The 26,081-nt window shown below is 42.2% G+C and overlaps 1 pseudogene; it reads right to left on the bottom strand.

The window, feature by feature from the left end:
- Positions 1-16,928: 16,928 nt before the first annotated feature.
- LOC117072940 lies at positions 16,929-22,753 on the bottom strand (annotated as a pseudogene).
- Positions 22,754-26,081: the final 3,328 nt, after the last annotated feature.

Genomic DNA, 26,081 nt, shown 5'->3' with positions numbered 1-26,081 from the left:
GAGAGGGTACAGCCCCTGCTGATTTATTAGGAGTAATATCACCTTCTCCCTGGGATATTACAAAGAATCTCACAGAGGGTACCCCTCTGTGATATTATTAGTAGTTATATCATCTTTCTCCTGGCATATGACGAAGAATATCACAGAGGGTGTACACTCCCTGAGATATTAGAAGTAATATAATCTCCCCACTGGGATGTTACAAAGAATATCACAGAGGGTGTACACTGCCAGCGATATTAGAAGTAATGTCATCTCCCCACTGGGATATTAGCAAGAATATTACAGAGGGTGTACACTCCCTGCGATATTAGGAGCAACATGATCTCTTCCTGGGATATTAGGAAGAATATCACAGAGATGGTACAGCACTTGCGATATTATTAATAGTAATATCATCTCCTCCCCCCTGGGATATTACGAAAAATCTCGCAGAGGGATACACCCCCTGCGATATTATTAGGAGTAATGTCATCTTCCCCGTGGGATATTATGAAGAATATCGCAGAGGGAGTACATATCCCGCAATATTATTATGAGTAACATCATTTTTCTCCTGGGATATTATGAAGAATCTCGCAGAGGTGTACACTCCCTGAGATATTAGAAGTAAAATTATCTCCCCGCTGGGAAGTTACAAAGAATATCACAGAGGATGTACACCCCCAGTGATATTAGAAGTAATATCATCTCCCCCCTGGGATATTACCAAGAATATTACAGAGGGTGTACACCCCCTGTGATATTAGGAGTAACGTCATCTCTTCCTGGGATATTAGGAAGAATATCACAGAGGGTGCACACACTCTACGATATTAGGAGTAACATTCTCTCCCCCCTTGGATATTACAAAGAATATCACAGAAGGTGTACACCCCCTGCAATATTAAAAGTAACATCATTGCCCCCTGGGGTATTGCGAAAAGTATCACGGAGAGTGTACATCTTATGCAATATAAGGAGTAACATCATTTCTTCCCTGGGATATTGCAAAGAATATCACAGAGGGTGTACACCCCCTGCGATATTAGGAGTAACATCGTCTACCCTCTTGGATATTTATGAAAAATATCACAGGGAATGTACACTTCCTGCGAAATTAATCATTTTTCCCCTTGGATATTACTAAGAATATCACAGAGGGTGTACACTTTCTGCTATATTAGTAGTAACATCATCTTCTCCCTTGGATATTACAAAGAATGTCACAGAGGGTGTACACTCCCTGCGATATTAGGAGTAACATGATCTCGCCGCTCGGATCATACGAAGAATTTCACAGAGGGTGTACACCCCTGCTATAGTAGGATTAACATCATCTCCCGCCTTGGATATTAGGAAGAATATCACCGAAGTTTTAACCCCCTGCGATATTAGGAGTAACATTATCTCCACTTTTGGATATCACGAAGAATATCACGGAGGGTGTACACCCCCTGCGTTATTAAGAGTAACATCATCTCCCTTCTTGGATATTTTGAAGAATATCACAGAGGGTGTACACACAGGGTGTTTACAAATGTTATAAGTAATATCATCTCCCCACTGGGATATTAAGAATAATATCATCTTCCTTCTGGGATATTATGAAGAATCTCACAGTGAAGGTAAACCCCCCTGGGATATTATAAGGAGTAATGTCATCTCCCCCCATGATATTATGAAAAATCTCACAGTGGGGGTACACGCCCTACGATATTATTAAGAGTAATATCATCCCCTCCCTCTGGGATATTACAAACAATCTCGAAGAGGGGGTATGCCCCGCGATACTTTTAGGAGTAATATAATCTCCTCCCCATTGGGATATTACAAAGAATCTCATAGAGGGGGTACACCCCTTGCGATATTATTACAAGTAATGTCATCTCTTCCCCCCAGCGATATTATGAAGAATCTCACAGAGGCGCTGCACACCTGCGATATTATTAGGATTAATATTATCTCTTCCCCGCTTTGATACTATGTAGAATCTCACAGAGGGTTTACATCCCTAGCGATATTAGAAGTAATATCATCTCCCCTCGAGATATTACAAAGAATATCACAGAGGGTGTACACCCACTGCAATATTAGGAGTAACATTATCTCTCCTGGGATATTAAAAAGAATATCCCAGAGGGTGCACACACCCTGCAATGTTAAGTGTAAAATTATCTCCCCGCTGGGATATTACAAAGAATATCACAGAAGGGTACACCCCCTGCGATATTAGGAGTAACATCATCTCCCCCCTAGGATATTAGGAAAAATATCACAGAGAGGGTTACACTTTGTGCGATTTTAGGAATAACACCATTTCTTTCCTGTGATATTACGAAAACTATCACAGAGGGTGTACACCCCCTGCGATATTAGAAGTAACATTATCTACCCCCTTGGATATTACGAAAAGTATCACAGAGGGTGTACACCCCCTGGGAAATTAAGAGCCACATCACATACTCCCTTTGATATTATGAAGAATATCACAGCGGGTGTACAGTTCCTGTGATATTAGGAGTAACATCATCTTCCCTCTTGGATACTGCGAAGAATTTCACAAAGGGCGTACATGCCTTGCGATATTAGGAGTAACATAATCTCCCCACTTGGATATTGCAAATAATTTCACAGAAGGTGTACACCTTCTGTGATACTAGGAATAACATCATCTCTTCCCTTGGATATTTCAAAGAATCTCACAGGGGGTGTACCCCCTGTAATATTAGGTGTAACATCATCTCCCACCTTGGATATTATGAAGAATATTACAGAAGGTGTACACGCTGGGTGTTTACGATATTAGAATTAACAACATCTCTCCCCTTGGATGTTACGAAGACTATCACAGAGTGTGTGCACACAGTGTGTTTACGATATTAGGAGTAATACCATCTACCGCCTTGGATATTATGAAGAATATAAAAGGGGTGTACACACAGGGTATTTATGATATTAGGAGTGATATAATCTCTCCCCTTGGATATTAAGAATAATATCACGGAAGGTGTACACTCACTGCGACATTAGGAGTAATATCTTCCCTCCCTTTTTCTATTACGTAAATATCACTGAGGGTGTTCACCCACTGCTACATTAGGAGTAATATCGTCTTTTCCCTTGGATATTGCAAATAATATTATGGAAGGCATACACCCACTGCGATATTAGGAGTAACATCATCTCCCCCCTTGGATTTTATGAATAATATCACAGAGCCTTTGCAAAATAATATCATTTTCAATCTTGGATATTGCGAATAATATCACAGAGGGTGTATACCCCCTGTGATATTAGGAGTATTATTATCTCCCCCTGGATATTACAAAATATATCACAGAGGGTGTACACCCCCTGCAAAGTAATATCATCTCCCATGTTGGATATTATGAATAATATCACAGAGGGTGTACACCCCCTCCGATATTAGGAGTAATATCATCTTCTTCCTTAGATATTAGGAATAATAACACAGAGGGTGTACACCCCCTGCGAAGTAATACCTCCCCACTTGGATATTACAAATAATATCACAGAAGTCGTACACCTCCTGCGATATTAGGAGTAATAAAATCTTTCTCCTTGGATGTTACAAATAATATCACAGAGAGTGTAAATACGCTGCAAAGTAATATCATCTCCCCACTTGGATAATACAAATAATATGACTGAGGGTGTACACATTCTAAAAAGTAATATCATCTCTTCCCGTGGATATTACAAATAATATCACAGAGGGTGTACACCCACTGCAACATTAGGAGTGATATCATCTCCCCCTTTGGATATTACGAATAATATTGCAAAGGGTATATACCTTCTGCGAAGTAATGTCATCTTCCCCCTTGGTTATTACGAATAATATCACGGAGCTGGTACACACCCTGCGAAGTAATATTCTCTCCCTCCTTGAATATTACGAATAATCTCACAAAAGTTGTACACCTTCTGCGAAGTAACATTATGTCTCCTCTTGGATATTACACGTAATATCACGGAAGGTGTACACCCCTTGCAAAGTAATATAATGTTTCTCCTTAAATATTACGAACAATACCACAAAGGGTGTACACCTCCTACGATATCAGAAGCAATATTGCGTCCCGTTTTGCATATTACGAATAATACCACGGAGGGTAAACACGCCCTGCAATATTATAAGTAATATCATGCCCCCCTTGGATATTTCAAATAACACCATGGAGGGTGTACACCTTCTGCAACATTAGGAGTAATATCATGTCCCCCCTTAGATATTACGAATAATACCATGAAGGATGCACACTCCCTGCGCTATTGGAAGTAATATCATGTCCTCCCTTGAATATTACAAATGTCATGGAGAATGTGCACACCATGTGAAGTAATATTACCTCTCCCCTTAGATATTACAAATAATATCATGGAGAGTGGACACCCTCCACAAAGGAATATTATGTTTCCTCTTGGATATTACAAATAATACCACGAAGGGTGTACAACCCCTGCGATATCAGGTGTAATATCATGTTCCCCCTTGGATATTATGAATAATACCACAGAGAATGTACCCCCTGCGATATTAGGAGTAATATAACCTTGGATATTACGAATAATATCACAGAGAGTGTAAACCCCCTGCGAGATCAGAAGTAATATCATGTCCCCCCACTGGATATTAGAAATAATACCAAAAAGCGTGTACACCCCTTGCGATATAAGGAATAATATTATCTCTCCCCTTGGTTATTATGAATAACAATACAGAGGGTGTACATTCCCTGCGATATTCAGAGTAATAGTATATTCCCTTTTTGTTACTATGAATAAAATTACAGAGGGTGTACACCGCCTGTAATATTAAAGGTAATATCATCCTCTCCAACCCCGGATATTACAAACAATAACACAGGGTGGTGTATATTCCCTATAATATTGGGTGTAATATCATCTTCTATTTTCCTGTATATTATGAACTATAACACAGGGGGTGTACACAATCTGTGATATTGAAGGTAATATCATTGTCTCCCCCCTCCCTGAATATTATGAACAATATCACAGAGGATTGCACACCTCCTGCGATATTGAGGGTAATATCATCCTCTCTTTTCCAAAATATCATGAGCAACATCACAGGGGATTGTACGCCCCACGGGATATTGGAGGTAATATAATCCCCTACCCCCCTGGATATTGCAAACAATATCACAGGGGATTGTACATCCCCTTCGATATTGGGGGTAATATCATCCTCTCCCCCCCGAATATTACAAACAGTATCCCAGGGGGGTGTACACCCCCTGCAATATTGAGGATAATATCATCCTCTCTACCCCTGGATATTATGAACAATATAAAAGAAGAGTGTACACCCCATGCGATATAGTGAGTAATGTCATCCTCTCCTCCACTAAATATTACAAACAATATCACAGGGGCCTGTACACCCCTGCAGCATTGTGGGTAATATAATCCTCTCCACCCTGTATATTAGGAACAATATCACAGGGGGTGTACACTCTCTGCCATATTGGGGGTAATATCATCCTCTCTCCCCCAGATATTATGAACAATATCACAACGGGCTGTACACTTCCTGCCATATTGGGAGTAATATTATCCTCTCCCTCCCCGGATATTATGAAAAATATCCCAGAGGGTGTGTACAATGCCTGCGATATTGGGGGTAATATCATCCTCTTTTTTTGGATCTTATGAATGATATTGCAGTGTATACCCCCTGTGATATTGGGGGTAATATCATCCTCTCCCTTTCTGGATTTTACAAACAACATCACAGGAAGGTGAACATCCACGGTGATATTGGGGGTAACATTATACTCCCCCCCAGATATTATGAGCATTATCACAGGAAGTGTATGCTTTCTGCGATATTGGGGGTAATATCATCCCTTTCCCCCCTGGATATTACAAATAATATCACAGGGGGTGTGCACCTCCTGCGATAGTGGGGGTAATATCTTCCTCTTCCCCCTAGGAAATTATGAACAATATCACACGGGATGTATACCTCTTGTGATATTAAGAGTAATATCATCCTCTCCCCACTTGGATATTACAAAATAATGTAACAGAGGGTGTACACACAGGATGTTTACAATACTGGAAGTAATATCATCTCCCCCCTTGGATATTATGAAAAATGTCACAGAGGGAGTACACCCTTTCCGATATTGGGAGTAATATCATCTCCTACTTTAGATATCATAAACAGTATCATAGAGGGGGTACACTTCCTGTGATATTCGAAGTAACTTTATCTCCCCCCTTAAATATTATGAACAATATCACAGAGTGGGTGCACCCCCTGCGATATTGAGAGTAACATAGTCTCCCTCCTGAATATTACAAACGATATCACAGAGGGGGTACATATTGGGAGTAACATCATCTTCCCCCTTAGATATTACGAAAAATATAACAGAGGGGCTACCCCCACCCCTGCAATATGGAGAGTAACATCATCAGCTGCATTGGATCTTACCAATAATATCCAATTATTGTAGTACACCCTCACTGTTATATTGGGGGAAACACTATCTCCACCCTTGAATTTTATGAACAATATTACAGAGGGGGTATACTGCCTGCGATATTGGGAGTAACATCATCTCCTTATTTGGATATTATGAACATTTTCACAGAGTGGGTACACCCTCTGTGATACTGGGCATAACCTCATCTCCCTCCTTAGATATTACAAACAATATAACAGAGGGTGTACACCCCTCTGCGATATTGGTAGTAACATCATATCTTCTTTTGAATATTATGAACAATATCACAGAGGATTCTAACCCCTGCAATATTGGGGGTAATATCATTTCCCGCTTGGATATTATGAACAATATTACAGAGAGGATACACCCTCTACAATATTAGGAGTAACAAAATTTCCTCCCTTGGATATTACGAACAATAACACAGAGAGGGTACACCTTTGCTATATTGGGAGCAACATCATGTCTTCTTTTGGATTTTACTAACAATATCACAGAGGGTGTACACCCCCTGTGATATTGGTAGTAACACCATCTCCCCCTTGGATATTATGAACAAAATCATAGATGGGGTACACCCCCTTTGATATTGGGTGTAACATCATCTCCCTTCTTGAATATTATGAACAATATGACAGAGGAAGTCCACCCCCTGAAATGTTGGGAGAAACATCATCTTCCCCCCTGCATATTATGAACAATATCACAGAAGGGGTCCACCTTGTGCAATATTGGGTGAACGTCATTTCCCCCCTTGGATATTACGAACCATATCACAGAATGTGTACACTTCCTTAGATATTGGGAGTAACGTCATCTCCTCTATTGGATATTACGAACCATATCACAGAGGGGATACATAACCTGCAATATTTGGAGTAACGTTATTCCCCTTCTTGGATATTATTAACCATATCACAGAGGGTGTACACCTTCTGCAATATTGGGAGTAACATCATCTCCCTCCTTGCATATTACGAACTGTATCACAGAGGGAGCACACCCTTTGCGATATTGGGAGTAACCTCATCTCCTTTCTCGGATATTACGAACTGTATCACAGAGGGGGTGCACCACCTACAATACTGGGAGTAACGTCTTCTCCCCCCTTTTATATTATGAAACATACCACAGAGGGGGTACACCCGCTGCGATATTGGAAGTACCGTCATCTCCCCTCTTGTATGTTATGAACCATATAGCAGAGGGGTACATCCTCTCTACACCTCCTGCGAATATTGTATTGGATGCACAGCCACTGCGATACTTTGAGTAATGTCATCCTCTACACACTGGCTATTAGGAAAAACACAAGTGGTGTACACCGTCGTAATATCCGGGGACATGGACACTCCCTGCGAGGTGGGGAGTAATATCACACTCTTCTCCCCACCTGAATATTACGATCCACGGTGGTCCCACAGCGTGTTTATGATACTTTGAGTAATAGCATCTCCCCCTCTCGCAATTGGGAACTATTTCCAGACGGGTATACACCCTCTGCGGCATTCGGAAAAATACATCCTCTCCCCACCCTTCATGTTAAGAACAATATCACAGGATTGTACATACTCTCTGTCATATTGTGTGTCATATCATCCTCTCCCATGTTGAAATTTGGAACAATATCCCTGCCTGCGGTTACACCTTCCGTGTTATGAAAAGTAATATCATCCTCTACTCTCCTGGATGATGGGAACAATATCACTGGGGGTTGCACACTTTCTGCAATATTGGGAGTAGTATCATCCCCTCTGCCTTTGAATATTAAGGACAATCTCACAGGTGGGTGTACATGCCCTGCCATGTTGGGAATACTATTATCCTCTTCCCCCCTACATATTAGGAAAAATAACACAGAGTGGATGTACACCCCCTGTAATACGGGGAGCAATATCCTCTTCTCCCCTTCCGGATATTAGGAACAATATCACAGGAGGGTTTACACTTTCTTCGATATCTGGAGTTATGTCCTCCTCTCCTCCTTGAAGGTTAACAACAGTATCGCAGGGGAGATGTACATTGAGAGTAATATCAACCTCTCCCCAACCCCTCTTGATATTAGGAACAATATTCCAGCGTGAGTGTACACCTCCTACTATATGGTGAGTAATATCATTCTCTCCCTTAGTGGATAGTAGGAACAATATCACAGGCTGGGTGTACACAGCCTGCAACATTGAAAGTAATATCATCCTCTACCACTCCTGATATTAGGAACAATATGATGGAAGGGTTGTACACTATGTGCCATATTGAGAGTAATATCATTTTCTCCTTCCCTGAATATGATGAGTAATATTCCCGGGTGGATGTACACTCGCTGTTATATTGGGAGTACTGTCACACTCTACCCCCGGGATATTAGGAGCAATATCACAGAGTGGGTGTACACCCATGGCAAGATTGGTAGTAATATCATGCTCTCCCTCCCTGGATATTAGGAACAATGTCACAGGTGAGTGCACACCTCCTGCAGTATAAGGAGTAATATTATCTTCTTTCCCTTTAGCTATTAAGAACAATATCCCATGGTAGGTGGACAACCCCTGCACTTTTCGGAGTAATATCATTCTCTCTTATTCTGGATAGCAGGAATAATATCACAGGTGGGGTGTGCACTTCCCTATGATATTGGGAGTAATATCATCCTCTCCCAATGTGGATGTTAGGAACAGTATCTCAGGGGGCGTGTACACTTCTTCAATATTGGTAGTAATATCATCCTCTCCCCTCTGGATATAAGGATCAACATAACAGGCGGGGTGGGCACCCCTCGCGATATGGGGGCAGAAAATAATATTACTCCCAAACCACCCCCATGATATTATTTCTCATATCCAGGTGAGGGGAGCATTACATTACTCTCAATATCACAAGTGATGTACACACCTTCTTTGATATTTTTCCATCACCCAGGCTGGAGGGAGTGCAGTGGCGAGATTTTGGCTCACTTCAAGCTCCACCTCCTGCGTTCATGCCATTCTCCTGCCTCAGCCTCCCGAGTAGCTGGGACTACAGGCGCCTGCTACCACGCCCAGTTAATGTTTTGTATTTTTAGTAGAGACAGGGTTTCACCATGCTAGCCAGGATGGTCTCGATCTCCTTACCTCCTGCGACAGAGCGAGGTCACCTGGGCGACAGAGCAAGACTCCGTCTCAAAAAAAAAAAAAAAAGAAAAGAAAAAAGAACAATATAAACCAAATTCACTCAAAAGAAATAAAAACAAGATGACAAGTCAATGGCACTGAAAACAGAAAATCAACAGAAGAACTCAATAGAACAATCGCTGTTTCTTCATAAAGATCAACAAAATTGGTAACTATCAAGCCAGGCTAACAAAGAAAAAAAGAAATCACACAAATTACTATAAGGTGAGTACAAAAGTAATGTCAGTTTTTGCATTCTTGGAATTTGCTGTTTGATACTGGAATACTCTCTTAAATAAATGTGGTTATGGTATACATCATTTCAATGGGAATTTCTTGCCTTTTTTTTTTTTTTTGCTAATGACTTATTACTTTTTTATTTTAGACTACGGAAATGATGTCAGACAAAAAGCAAATTCAAGCGACTTTCTTATTCAAGTTCAAAATGGGTCCTAAAGCAGGGGAGACAACTCACAGCATCAACACATTTGGTCCAGGAACTGCTAATTAACGTACAGCACAGTGGTTTAAGAAGTTTTGCAAAGGAGGCGAGAGCCTTGAAGATGAGGAGCATAGTGGGCAGCCACCGGAAGTTGATAACAACCAATTGAGAGCAACCACTGAATTCGATCCTCTTACAGCTACACAAGAAGTTGGCGAAGAACTGAATGTCGACCATTCTACGGTCATCCGGCATTTGAAGCCTATTGGAAAGCTGAAAAAGCTTGATAAGTGGGTGCCGCATGAGCTGACCAAATATTTTAAAAATCATTCTTTTGAAGTGTCATCTTCTCTTATTCTATGAAACAACAATGAACCATTTCTTGATCAGATTGTGACATGCCACGAAAAATTGAATTTCACACAACAGCCAGCTCAGTAATTGGACTGAGAAGAAGCTCCAAACCACTTCCCAAAGTGAAACTTGCACCAAAAAAAGGTCATGGTCACTGTTTGGTGGTCAGCTGCCAGTCTTCTGATCCACTACAGTTTTTGAATCCTGGTGAAATCATTACTTCTGAGAAGTATGCCAAGCTAATTGATGAGATGCATGGAAAACTGCACCACCTGGAGCCGGCACTGGTCAACAGGAAGGGCCCAGTTCTCCACAATGTCTGACGACATGTCATACAACCAGGGCTTCAAAAGTTGAATAGACTGGGCTATGAAGTTTTGCCTCATCTGCCATATTCATCTGACCTCTCGCCAACCAACTACCCCTTCTTTAAGCATCTTGAAAACTTTTTGCAGGGAAAACACACAACCAGCAGGATGCAGAAAATGCTTTCCAAGAGTTCATCGAACCCTGGAAGCATGGAATAAACAAGTTTATTTCTCATTGGCAAAAATGTGTTCATTGTAATGGTTTCTTTTTTTATATATATATATAAAGTCTCACTCTGTCGCCCAGGCCAGAGTGCAAAGGTGCAATCTCAGCTCACTGCAACTTCTGCCTCCTGGGTTCAAGAGATTCTCCTGCCTCAGCCTCTTGAGTAGCTGGGATTACAGGCACATGCCACCATGCCCAGCTGACTTTTGTATTTTTAGTAGAGACTGGATTTCACCACGTTGGTCAGGCTGGTCTCAAACTCCTGACCTCCTGATCCGTCCGCCTCAGCCTCCCAAAGTGCTGGGATTACAGGTGTGAGCCACTGCGCCCAGCCCATTGTAATGGGTTCTAGTTTGATTAATAAAGATGTGTTGCAGCCTAGTTATAAAAATTTAAAATTCATGGTCCAAAACCACAATTACTTTTGCACTAACCTAATAATATAAGAATTAAAAGAGGCCTTTATATCAGAAAGCCCATGGATGAGAAAATAATAAAGAATATTACAATCTCCATAACCCACAAACTTGGTAACTTAGACCAACTGGATGAATTAAAAGACACAATCTATTAATACTGAAACACAGGAGAAATAGGTAATCTAAATATATTTATATCTATTAATAAAATGGAATTGATACCTAATAACCTTACAGAAAACTTCTATATTCCAAAAATCTGACATTCTCTCATGTTATTCTAACTGGTGGGATTCGGGGATTTCCATTTTGATAAGAACATACGTGAGTCGCACACACTTAAGTTTAGTGCTCATTGGTCAGGAAACGTATGTCCACTATAGGATACTGCAGAGTGATGCGTTATGGAGAATTTAGGCAAGATAATATGATTTTCAGAGTTAAAGGAGGACAACCTGTTTTATGTACAATAATTCCTCATAATATCATAGGGGATATCATATTTAAACTTCGGGGTATCCCCAGGTATAATTCTTATTTGAGCCACATGTGAATTTCAGACACGAAGGCTTCCCAACTTTGGTGGCTTTCAACAAATGTTGAAGTTAATTCACAGCCTATTTTGTGGAGGCATAAAATTCAATGAGCACTCATTTAACCTTTAATTTTAAATATTATTTTTGTAAACTTTGCATTTCCAATTAGGCGAAATTTTAAACCTGTTTCAGTTCTTATCCACTTTTTTTTTTCTTTTTTTTTTTTCCTGAGATGGAGTCTTGCCCTGTCACCCAGGCTGTAGTGCAGTGGCATGGTCTCGAATCACTGCAACCTCTGCCTCCCAGGTTCAAGCGATTCTCCTGCCTCAGCCTCCCAAGTAGCTGGGATTACAGGTGCCCGCCACCACACCCTGCTAATTTCCGTATTTTTAGTAGAGATGTGATTTCCCCATGTTGGTCAGGCTGTCTTGAACCCCTGACCTGGTGATCTGCCCACCTCGGCCTCCCAAAGTGTTTGGATTACAGGCCTGAGCCACCGCACCTGGCCTCTCCACTCTTTTTAGGCAGAGGGGAGTAAGGGTTGCTTTAAGTTAGGAGGGAATCCCGTGTACTCAACCCATTTGCGTAAATTTCTTCCTTCAGAGTTCTTCAAATCAGCATCACCATTGTTAAAGGCCTCCCACATGGTAATAATTGTGCTACAGGGTTTTACAAACATGAAGTTTATGTTTGGCTGAATTAACTTCCTTGCTGTGGCACAAGGGGGCCACAGGTGTTTTCACCAATTATGAAGCGGGTTCACTGTGCAATGGCTACCAACTTTTCTGAGTACAATGAGACCAAACACATTCATACATAAATTCCATGAAGTGAATTTATTACTTACAAATAGCAAACAAAAGACAACAGAAGTCTAAGATTCAATATGAACTGCTACCACAAGATCAGGAAAGCTACCCAGAGCAGATGGATGGAGTTTTGACTGTAAATGTTTCACTTGCACTACAACTGAGGGACCCCAGAAAGCAGCCCACCTTGGGTTTTCTCCCAGGATGTGGTTTGCTGGACACAAGCGTTAAAGGCCATTCTGTTTCGAGCAGGGACTATAACAGAGCCTGCACTGTTCTGACCAATGTCACCTGATTATCAGGATATTGCATTCCCAGCACATCATACAGTTATCTTGAGAACTACCAGTAAGAAAGGGAGGAAAATGGCCCTGCACCCTTAAAAATGAAGGATCAGGATATTTGTTGTGCCAGAGGCACAGACAGTAGCGACAGAGTGTTCTTGTGAGCCATCTACTAGTTCTCTTGACTGGAGCGTGGCACCTGACTGCTTTTCTCTTTCCTTTCAACGGAAACTGTTTCAGAATATTTTGAATATTTTGAGTTTCTACATCTATAGAGTTGCGGCGCATGATCACTGGCAGTGTAGACTCTCTGCATGGTTAAAGGAAAGAGTTCAGAAGCCCATCAACCCACATTGGAGGAGACCACCTAGTCCTCCAGAGAGTGCCACTCCATCTTCCTGGGGTTGGCTCCACATGCAGTAAGGCCATTATGTCTAAAGAAGTCAAGCTTTGCAGTCCGAAGATTAGACTTTTGACATGCCGATAAGCAGCAGTGATAAGAAAAGCCCACACACTGGCTAGGAATTTTTCAATGAAAGCAGCTGAGCTGTTTCTTCATATGCTTTGGTAGGGGCTAATATCAAACTCCTTCTTCCCATTTTCTTTACTCATCAGTGCCTGAACCATGAGGCACCATAGATGTACACCTCATCAGGAGAGTGTATGGGACAGCAGTAAGGGGAGCAGCAGCAGAAGAAACAAACAAGGCCATTACTCCTGCCTACATAATAACTATTGTCTTTATAATTAATAATGTTCACATGGCTGCCCTAAGCATACAGAGATGGTGACCAGAGTAGATGCAGGGACTGCAGAGATACAGCTTGATTCTTGCTAATTAGGACTTAAGTGTTGGCTTATGTGCTGTGCTTTTGTGCATTAATAAGCCAAGACCTCAAAATTGCCTGCTAAGCACAGGCCAGATGTCATGCTGGGGTGCAATTAAACATTCATGTCTAGGAGATGAGAGCATTTTAGTGTGGGAGAAGATGACAACACCTGAAGACCACAAAACACTGTGCAGACCAAAGGGAAGGCCCATTGTCAGCTCACGGTTCTAACCCAGGTGACTGCTGATGTATTACAGAACCGTCAGCCGACAGCAGGTAGGTCAAGATGAGCAGGTGTTCTGCATGAGGGCTGGTCCATTCCATTTGTGTTGCCAATCATTTCAATAGCGTCTCATACACCCCACTGGTGAGGAAGGAATGAGTACCCTACGTTTAACGGCACCGTTAAACATAACATCTATTACTAAACAGATAAGCCAGACATCAGTTATTAATTACATATAGGAGGATGGTGTAAGCTCCCACAGGTCCAAACAGGAATTAACTTGGGAGCAGAGAGTGGTATAGCATTAAAAAAGTGAGGATATTCCTTTTTTTGAGACAGAATCTCACTCTGTCACCCTTGCTGGAGTGCAGTGGTGTGATCTCGGCTCACTGCAAGCTCCGTCTCCCGGGTTCACGCCATTCTCCTGCCTCAGCTTCCCTAGAAGCTGGGACTACAGGCACCCACCACCACGCCCAGCTAATTTTTTGTATTTTTAGTAGAGACAGGGTTTCATCGTGTTAGCCAGGATGGTCTCGATCTCCTGACCTCGTGATCCGCCCGCCTCGGCCTCCCTAAGTGCTGGGATTACAGGTGTGAGCCACCGCGCCCGGCCGAGGATGTTCCTTTGCTCCTACAGGGGTATGTGATTGGTTTGTCTGTTGGCTGGTAGGGAACTGAATCATGTGACACTGACTGGTAAGACTGTAATATTGTAAAATACAATATATAAACTATCATACCATAATGGTGTAATACTATCTACTACAATACCAAAGGCTTCGATGAAAAGCCCAACGCTATCATACGTGACTGAGAGACTGAATGCTTCCTCCCTCAGATTGGTTACAACATATTGTCCTATCACAGTTCTCTCTCTTTCATTCAAAGTGAACGATCCAAATAACAGACAGAAATAATGAAGAATAAAGTAAAACAAATGCAAAGAACTCATGAGATGATACTCTATGGTAAACTTTATGTATTTAGGAATTAACAGCAACTCATTAGCAAAAAATAAACATCTTTACATCAAGAGTCATTTTTCCTTTAATAAAAAAAGGTGCAATGTGTATAATGGACAAGGGATAATCAAAATTTGCCAAATGAGGCTAGTAAGACAATCCCAACAATTCACAATCATTATTCACTGGTCCATTAATCACAGGACAATACATACAAATGGAACTTACCTGGCCAGGTGCAGTGGCTCATGCCTGTAATCCTAGCACTTTGGGAGGCCAAGGCGGGCAAATCATGAGGTCAGAAGTTCAAGACCAGCCAACATGGCAAAACCCTATCTCTACTAAAAATACAAACATTTAGTTGGACGTAGTGGTGGGCACCTGTAGTCCCAACTACTCGGGAGGCTGAGGCAGGAGAATCACTTAAACCCAGGAGGCAGAGGTTGCAGTGAGCTGAGATCACACCACTGCACTCCAGCCTGGGCAACAGAGTGAGACTCCATCTCAAAAAAAAAAATAATGAAATAAAAAAATTAAACTTACCTGCATATTAAAAAAAATCAAAATTCAACCATGAATCCAGCACATTAACAGATGAATAGACAAAAATTCTACCAACAAACTTAAGAAAATATCATCATCTATGAAATTCAAGTACTACTGCTTAAAGAGCATTTACAGAACTCTCATCTCAAGGTTTCCCTGCAAAACAAGGTGAAATGCATATTCAAGACTCTTTAAGAATGAGCCACTGATACAAACAATATACTTGTAACTTGTGTAACATTTCATACATTTTTTTCAAGCACTGCACAATAACTAATTTGCATCAGGCTTTCCAAATTAGAAAAGCTTCACTTATAGAACTTCTTTCCAGTGGGAGTTTTCACAAGACTTTTCAAGTAAATGTTAAAACTGAAAATATTCTTGCAGTTTCTAAACTATTAGAGTTTTAATCCTGTGTACGTTCTTGTATTTACAAGGTCCAGCCAGCTACAGTGTGCATTTTCATATGTCCTTGAGTGGGTATGACAGAAATGAAACATTCCCACATTCTGGACATTCATAGGGTTTTTCTCAGGAATGAGCTGATGTCTTCAAATGGAACTAACACAACCGAAGGCCTTACCACAATTTAAATTTAAAAGGCTTTTCACCACTCTGAGTCCTCCCAAATCTTCAAAAACAGGAAAATCTGAAGGCTTGACCACATTTCCTACATTCTTAAGGTTTCTCTGCAGTGTGAGCTCTTTCATGTTTATGAGGGAATGGGAAAGAGTAAATGTTTTACCACATTTCTTACATTCAAGGGGCTTTATTTATTTATTTATTTTTTGAGATGGAGTCTCACTCTGTTGCCAGGCTGGAGTGCAGTGGCACAATCTCGGCTCACTGCAACCTCCGCCTCCTGGGTTCAAGTGATTCTCCTGCCTCGGCCTCCTGAGTAGCTGGGATTACAAGCATATGCTACCACATCCAGCTAATTTTTGTATTTTTAGTAGAGACGAGGTTTCACCAAGTTGGCCAGGACGGTCTCGATCTCCTGACCTTGTGATCCGCACGCACAGGGCTTCCCCTCAACCCCCGTGGCTTTTTATGTCCTTGAAAAAGAACTAAGACAACTGAAATGTGCCACCATGCCCAGCTAATTATTTTCTTTCTTTTTTTTTGAGACAGAGTCTTGCTCTGTCGCCCAGGCTGGAGTGCAGTGGTGCGATCTCGGCTCACTGCAAGCTCCGCCTCCTGGGTTCACGCCATTCTCCTGCCTCAGCCTCCCAAGTAGCTGGCGTGAGCCACCACACCTGGCATTATTTTATTTTTTGTAGAGACAGGGTTTCACCATGTTGCCCAGGTTGTTTCACATTGTTTTAATCCAGGCTGGTTACGAACTCCTGGGCTCAAGCAATACACACACCTTGGCCTCCCAAAGTGCTGGGATTAAGAGGCTGAGTCACCACACCCAGCCTCTATATCACAACTTCTTTCATGGCGAGTAAGGTGACCGGAACTAGTGTAGGCTTTTCCGCATCTCTTACATTCATAGGGTTTTTCTCCAGTATAAATTCCTTCCTGGAGGTGAAGGGAACTGAGGCGACTGAAGGCTTGGTCACATTGTTCACATTCATAGGGTTTCTCTCCAGTATGAGTAGTTCTATGGTTACAAAGGGAACTCAACTGACTAAAGGCTTTGCCACATTGTTTACATTCATAGGGTCTCTCTCCAGTATGAATGCTTCCATGGTCACGAAGGGAAGTGGAACAGTTGAAGGCTTTATCACATGTGGTACATTTATAGGGTCTTTTTCCAGTGAGTCCTTTCATGCGTCTTAAAAGAACAAGACAATCTGAATGTTTTCCCACATTCCTTACATTCGTAGGGTTTCTCTCCAGTGTGAGTTCGTTCATGTATTAGACAAGAACCGGAAACAGTGAACACTTTACCACATTGTTTACATTTACAGGGTTTTTCTCCTGTGTGAGTTCTCTGATGTCTTTCAACTGAATTGAGAAAATAAAAAGCTTTCCCACGTATCGTACATTTATAAGCTCTATTTCCACTGTGCATTATCATGTGTCTTCTAGCACAGGAACAGAAATGAAGAATTTCCCACACTGTTCACATTTATAGTGCTTCTCTCCATATGATTTGTATCCTGAGTGAGCTAGGATGTGCCTGTTAAGGAGGGAATGACGTACAAAGACTTTTCCACAAATACTGCATTCACATTGTTTTAATCCAGTAGAAATGTTCTCATTCAGATCAAGATTTGGAATTTGGCTGACAACTTGTCCATACTGACTATCTTCTTTGCTTTCACACAGTCTCTGTACCACATGATTTCTGTAAAAAAATGACAAGCACGTTATTATTGGTTGCTTTAATAACTTTCTACTTATTAATAGGTCTTGGACTTACACCGCCACCAATACCACGGAAAATGCATTTTTTTTTTTTTTTTGCCATGACTGAATTATTTTAAAGTAAATGGGTTACTACTGAAAACACAGCTACCACCTACATGGCTATGACCAAAATAGGAACATTCATATACACAATTTTGTAGTACTATTTTCAAGTAAACTGTTTTCCAAACACTGACTGCTACACTGAAGTACGCTACATTTTGGGTGAAATTTTTCTAAAAAGAAATAAATTTCAAGCAACTCTTATTTGTTTTGATTGCTTGTTTTTAAGTTCATGACATGCTAAGATTCCTTCAGAGGACTTTATTCCTTCAGAGGACTTTATTTCCTCTTCTCAGTGCAAATTATCTTATACCTTTCCCAGGTTTTTCGAAGTGATCTTCAATATTCTGGTCTTTCCATTTGTTTCCTAAAATGCAGACCCACAAAATTATCATGAATTATTACAAACTATAGAAACATTACTAGATTTAATGTTCATTGTACACAGTGCCCATGCCTGATTTATTCACCAAATCATTCCCTTGCCACATTCCAAATCACAAATAGCACTGATGATAGGGAAATACTTCTGTAATTAAGTGAAATGTGTTGTCATTCTTACCTACAGAAGCCAGGTTCCTGCAGGTTTCCTGCATCACTTCTCTGTAGAGATTCTTCTGAGAAGAATCTAGCAAAGCCCATTCCTCCTAGGTAAAGTTCACAGCCACATCCTCAAACGCCACAGAGTTCTAGAACATTCCACATATGTGGATAGAAGGATGGGTGAGACTGACAGCACTGGGAATCTGTACTCAATTCATAAGCTGTTTACGTGATTCTAAAATTTCCAAGCATTTATTCTATGACTTGATTGTCACAACACTTACTCTGTTCACACATACTCCCTCACATACAGCAGTACTAATGCTAGAATTGAACTATTCAAAAAGGCAACAGCAAAGTAGAAACACCCATCTCATTAGAGAATCCAGGGAGTAAGATGTGCTGCTAGGAGTTACCTTTAAACTCCACTTTGTACATCTCTAGCATCTGTCATAATAAAGTCCTACCTGATGTGCATAAGTGAATTATTATTATCAGTCCTGAGACTACCTATTCTTAAAAATGCCTGCTTGCAAAGTTCAATCTTTGTTTGTATTAGTAACTTACATTTTGAAAGGGATTCCACCAACCCAAGTAATAAGAATGACTCACTGCACCTAAATGGCTTATGCAATATATTTGTCAAAACTTTTTCTGCTGAAGGTCTATTATTTTGTGTCACTGCAGTGGTGCTTATGGAACCAGACACCAAAACACAGTCTGAACACTAATTGTTCAATGAGTTTCCCTGGTAGACAATATTTTACATGTGCTGTCACTTGTTAACTGGGGAGTTGAACCCATTCCATGTGATTACATCAAGAGAGAATAGGCTTATTAAATTTAATTGAGTAGCAAATAAAACCAGTAATTGATACTTAACAATACTAATAAAACAATTTTTAAAATTTCTATTGCACAATGTCAAGGCAGAAAGGAATAAGAGGAAATATTACACATGTTTTTTAAAATGACATTAATGTCACCACTTCCAGATGCTATTCCTATGAAATCACATAAATTCCCAAATCAGGTTTTTTTTAGGCAAGAAAAACTACTTTTTCATACATAGTAAAAATGACAAATGTCTAATGATTTTTAGTCATCTAAAAAAAGAGTGATGGCTTGTCTAACACATTTCTAAGATTTTCAAACGAAAATATTCAGGACAGCACAGTATTAGCAGAGAGATGAGCAAGCAGACCAAGGGGAAAAAAAGTCTTAATGACCGCGCATTTATATTATATGAAAAGTTGATGAATGATAGAGTAGGCACTGTAGAATAGAAAATCACATGCACTTCAAAATATGAGGCAAACCAGGCTGGCATCTACTTGGGAAAATGCATTGCATTCTTCTCTATTCCGTGAACAATAATCAACTTATTATATATTCAAATATGAAAGATAAAACCAGAACACTTTCAGAAGTCACAGGAAGATTTTTTGTTTTTTTTTTTACGAAGTATTAGGCAGAATTTTTTTTATGTAAGAAAAAAGTGATAAAGGAACAGACAAACTCAAACATGTTAAAATTTAGGAATAAAAAGAAAATAGAGTGGCCGGGCGTGGTGGCTCACGCCTGTAATCCCAGCACCTTGGGAGGCTGAGGCGGGTGATCACCTGAGGTCAGGAGGTTGAGACCAGCCTGGCCAACATGGCAAAACCCCATCTTTTTGTTGTTTGTTTTTTGAGACAGTCTCGCATTGTTGCTTGGGCTGGGGTACAGTGGCAAGATCTTGGCTCACTGCAACCTCCACCTCCCGGGTTCAACCAGTTCTCTTGCCTCCGCCTCCCGAGTAGCTGGGATTACAGGTGCCTGCCACCACGCTCAGCTAATTTTTTTGTATTTTTAGTAGAGACAGGGTTTCACCATGTTGGCCAGGCTGGTCTGGAACTCTTTATCTCGTGATCCGCCCACCTTGGCCTCCCAAAGTGCTGGGATTACAGGCATGGGCCACCGTGCCAGGCCTAAAACCCCGTTTACTAAAAATACAAAAATTAGCTGGGTGTGGTGGTGGGTGCCTATAATCCCAGTTACTCAGGAGGCTGACACAGGAGAATCACTTGAATCCGGGAGGCGGAGGTTGCAGTAAGCAGAGATGGTGCCACTGCACTCCAGCTGGGCTACAGAGTAAGACAGCGTCTCCAAAAAAAAAAACAAACAAAAAAAAAACAAAAAACAACAAAAAAACCCGTCAGATATCCAGATAAGAGGATGCAGACGTGTCCACTGTCATAAATTCTTCACCATGCTACAAGAGGGGAACTGACATTTTGGTGAATCTTTGTAAATCATCAATTTATCTATCACACTTTTATTTCACCAGTAGCATTTACAAAGCTAAGTCCTACAATTCCATTTGAAATTACCCTTAAAAAGAACAGACCTTTAAAACTTACTACACTCACTCTGGGTAAGAAATAAATACGAATTTTTAGCAAATAAAATACATCATTTTACCTTGCCTCTTTGGAAATAGTATTTTTATCTTTCAAGCTGTACTGACAAAATGTATTTTACAGTCAATGAAAAACTGAAACTCAAATAAGCGGACAAACTTTTTCAAGGTAACAAACTCAGGGAGAGGCAGTGCTGACTCCAACACGGACCTTTCTAAGTGTCATGGCAGGCCATTCTATCCCTCAGGACACCCATCCTGTTCAGTAAAGTACTCAGTGACCACCTAGGAGGCACTGGCACTGCTCTTTGTCCTCCTGTGTGCCTTAAGGGCATTTTAATATTCAGGTTCTTGCACATCCTCTCTGGGGTGGGTTTTCCTTGTCCTTTGGGACAGTTTTTCTCTCTTCACAAGTCTGAGACAATCTAGAGAGCAGAAATCATTTCTGCCTTTTCCTGTCAATATCGGCATCCAATTGGCAGACCATCAATGTGTCTCTGAGGAATAAAAACTCGGGCTGGAGGAACAATTTTAATGACCTAACTTTAATGACATTACATAGTATTGTCCATTCATTTTAATGTCCTAAAATTTTAAAGACCCTAAGGGGTCACCATTTTAGATGAAACTATACCAGGAGATTCCTCTAAGGCCAAGAGCATCCAGCTGCTCCCCTGAGAGACTCTACCCCCTACCTCAGGCTGCCCTTGGGGATGAGATGACTCCGGGGCTGATACTCACTAGACCCTCCAATAGACATGGCCACTGTGGGTATCCTGTGTCATCCCCAGACAGTTCTAAAATGCCAGGACTAGGAAAAGACAGGAGGGTGGCTGAGGACACAACACCCTGTAAAGTTTTCACGGGGGGACCTCAACCTAAAGACATGTTGGTAATATGTACACTTAGGAAAGATGAAAAGAAGACAGGCATAAATTTTTTTTTACAGTAGAGTGTCAGATGATTTATTCTCCACTTTCCTCTCATGTAAAATGTTTGGAAACAGAAAAATATTTTGGCCAAGGTGGTTCACGCCTGTAATCCCAGCGCTTAAGGAGGCCGAGGCGGGCGATCAATTAAGGTCAGGAGTTCGAGACCAACCTGGCCAACATGGCGAAACCCTGTCTCTACTAAAAATACAAAAATTAGCTGGACGTGGTGGTGGGCGCCTATAAGCCCAGCTACTTGGGAGGCTGAGGCAGGAGAATCGCTAGAACCCAGGAGTCAGAGGTTGCAGTGAGCTGAGACTGCACCACTGCACTCCAGCCTGGCGACAGGGAGAGACTCTGTCTCAAAAAAAAAAAAAGGTTTCCTTCCTCATTACCCTTATCAAAGCCTCTCATTTACGCCCCTCCTGTGGACCAAAAACCACAAACCATGACTGCGGTACCCGGTTTATAAATCGCCGTTTGCTCAAACACACCGTTTAATGTTTTAACAAAGCCTCAGGTTAATTTTAGGGGGAGAAAGGTGGGACTGTAAGCCCCATGAACCACAGCTCCTCCCACGCTGGAACCCCGCACACCGAGTCGGGGCTCTCCCGGATCACCCTCCCGTGGTCACCGCACTACCTGGGTCGGGGAGGCGCGGGGCTCCCGAGAGGGCTCCGGCCGGCGGAAGTGGCGCCCACAGGTACAGACAGGACGCAGGGGTCCCGCTGCCCGCCCCGCCCGGCCCTGTACAGAAGGGGACTGAGGCCCGGCTGCGCTGCAGCGTCTCGGTCCGCAGGTTCCGCAGCCGATGGCTGGTTCCAGCAGGTTTCAGCCAGCCCTTTTCCCCACTTCGGGAAGCTAGGCACAGTCGACTCACCATTCCTCGGCTTCCGGGTGATCTGGCGTCAGCTAGGGATGTCCCAATACCGGCAGGTCACAGGTGGCAGAGGCTGCTGCAGAGCCACCTGGGCCTTGCAGAGCCAAGAAGTAGCAGCGGAGACTAACAGGAAGAGACTACTGTGGCGAAGGCGAGACAAAGCGCTCGCCAGCCAGATCCCGGAAGCCGTCCTCTTCTTTCCGGCGGCGCGCCTGATTGAAGGGTCCCCACCCCAGCGCCCCTGATTGTATGGGGCTTCAGGCCCCGCCCCCTCAGGCCCTGAGTGACAAGAGATTGCCATCACGTGAGGCTGGATGAGGGCAGAATGCCCGTTTTGGCCTAGCGGTTTGTAGCGGTTGCGTCCTTCCTGCGCTGAGATCTGACCATGCAAGGAGGACATTCACATTTAACCTTGTATACAAGGTTATAGCTATTTGTGCATTATATAGATATAAAATTGCAAGCAATATAATGACAATTCTGTAACTGCCCAGCGGGTTCACCTTGCCCCCTACCTAGACACAGCCGATTTCTCAAGACGGGGGAAGAGCAATAGAGAAAGAGTAATTCACGCTGAGTCGGCTGTGCCGGAGACCGGAGTTTTTAATTTAATTTAATTTAATTTTTCTGAAACAGAGTCTTGCTCTGTCGCCCAGGCTGGAGTGCTGCCTCAGAGTTTAATGATTATTCAAATCAGTCTCCCTGAGAATTTGGGGATAAGAGTATTTAGAAAGCTTATTTTGCCAAGGTTGGGGATGCTTGTGCATGACACAGCCTCAGGATGTCCTGATGACAGTTGCCCAAGTGGTCAGAGCACAGCTTGGTTTTGTTGGAGATAAATGCTCGGTGCCGCATAGTGAAACCAGCACTCAAGTGAAAGTTTTCTCAGCAACGCAATTTACTTCTGCAGAAGCCTGCTGCTCTCATGAATCATAATCGCAAGAGCACACAGAACAAAGGAAAGCAGGGGTTTTTATTCCTAACGGCAATCCCTACCTCTGGCATGGGCTGGGGCCAGACCTCAAGCTCTAAACTGACCCGGTTGGCTATTTGTCAATATTTTCCCAAATAAGTTAGGCGGAAGGGGGATGTGGGTTACAACCATGGGACGTGTGGTTTCGAAGGGAGAAATGGGTGCAGAGCAGGTAACCAAGGGAACAGATGTGAGTTATTGATTAGAACCGACAGGAAGGTTGTTTACGGTAACTAAGGGCAAGGAGGCATGGAGAACAAGAAAGTTGAGTTCCAGAACAAAAAACAAGACCGTTAACATGCCAAACCTTGGAAGAGAAACTGAGTGTATCTGACAGTTTTATACATTTTAGGGAGACAGGAGACATCAATCAACATACGTAAGATGAACACTGGTTTGATCCGTACAACCTGAATCAAAAGTGGGTCAACTCGAAGCCAGGATGGGGGGCTTCCAGGTCACAGGTAGGTGAGAGATTGAACTGTTGCATTCTTCTGAGTTTCCGATGAGCCTTTCCAAAGGAAGCAATAAGATATGCATTCTTCTCAGTGAGCAGGGGATGACTTTGAATAGAATGGGAGGCAGGTTTGCCCTAAGCAGTTCCCAAATTGACTTTTCCCTTTATCTTAGTGATTTGGGGGGCCCAAAATATTTCCTTTCCAATTTTCCCCTTTTGTTTTAAAAATATTTTGGAGAAAGCATTTTAGAAGAAAATCAGTCTCTGGTGCCAGGTTTTGTCTGATTTCTCATGGAGTAGCTGGGATTACAGGTGCACGACACCACACCTGGCTAAATTTTTTTTTTTTTTTTTTTTTGGTAGAAACGGGGGTCTCCCTTGTTTGCCCAGGCTGGTCTCTGGTGCCCAACACGGGGCTCCGGTAATCTTTGCAAATAATCCAGTGAAGGAACACCAGAGTGTGGAAAGTGGAGGACGACCAAAAAAGGACTCCCAAGTAGGTTTTCACTTCAAGCTCTAGGGTAAGTAGGGTGCTCGGAGAATTCCAGGGAAACCTGGGGAAAATATGGGTCAGGCTGAAAGTAAGTTCGCTAATTACTTAAGCCTTGTGCAGCAGTTACTGCACCACGGAGGGGTAATTGTGAGTACCCAAAATCTCACATCTTTTTTCCATCTGGTAGACAAGTATTCTCCTTGGTTCCCGGAATATGGAACCATGAATGTGAAAGATCCGACAAAGTCGGATCAGACTTAAAACGAGCACAACAAGAGGGCCACGATATTCCCGTCTCTGCTTAGTCTGTGTAATCGGCAATTAAAACAGCACTGGAGCCCTTCCACACTGAGGAGGAGAAGGAGGAGTTTCAGGATGACATAGGAAAGTTGAATAATCAGGAGTCTAATTATCAGCAAAGTGAACCATGACAGTTTAGTTTTAAAAAGGGCGAGAAACGGGAGGGTATGTATGCTAATCTCCAAAAACTTATAAAAGGAACAGTGCCACCTACTGCGCCTTTAGGGGAAGGTCTGGAATGACCACCCCCAGGCCAGTCTTAGGAATTTTTGGAGTGGGAGACTGAGATGCGCCTTGCGGCTCCCTTTGTGGCAGTCCCCGCCGGTAACTATGGTGAAGGGAAGCTTCAGGCTTGTCCAAAAGCCAATTACGATGAGGGAATGATCCAGGCTTGCCCACCTGTTAATTATGGTAAAGGAATGCTGCGAGCCTGTCCAAATACAAATTATGGCACAGGCACAATCCAGGCATCCATTCGCCAGGTACAAGAAATGGGGGATTTGAATGCTTGGCAGTTTCTGGTAATTACTTCGCCAGCTGAGGAGCCCAGAGAACTTGCTCAAGCATGCTGGGAGCCATTTCCTTTTAAAATATTAAAAGACTTAAAGCAAGCAATTGGACAAGATGGGCCAAATTCTCCTTATGTTCATTCCTTGTTACAATGTATGACTTATAACAGACGTTGAATACCTATGGATTGGGAGGCATTAGCCCGATCCGCCCTGTCCTCCTCTGAATTTCTCCAATTGAAAACCTGGTGGACGGATGAAGCAACAAATCAGGCACGCAGAAATGCTCAAGCCCAACGTCCCATTAATATCACATCTGATCAATTGCTTGGAATCGGACAGGCATGGGGTACTCTAAATCAACAGATGGTAATAGGTGATGAGGCTGTTGATCAGCTCAGAACTACATGCCTAAGAGCCTAGGAAAAAATTCACGACCCTGCTACTGCTTATCCTTCTTTTCACACAGTTCAACAGGGTCCAAGGGAGCCTTTTCCAGATTCTATCGCCCGTTTGCAGGATGCAGCTTAAAAGGCTATTTCCGATTCTCATGCCAAGAAAGTGATCGTTCAGCTGCTTGCTCATGAAAATGCTAATAC

This window comes from Trachypithecus francoisi, unplaced genomic scaffold, assembly GCF_009764315.1.
Source record: "Trachypithecus francoisi isolate TF-2019V2 unplaced genomic scaffold, Tfra_2.0 Lachesis_group4, whole genome shotgun sequence".
Taxonomy (NCBI): Eukaryota; Metazoa; Chordata; class Mammalia; order Primates; family Cercopithecidae; genus Trachypithecus; species Trachypithecus francoisi.
Note: the sequence above shows the minus strand (reverse complement) of the source record. Positions and strands in the feature narration are given on the sequence as shown.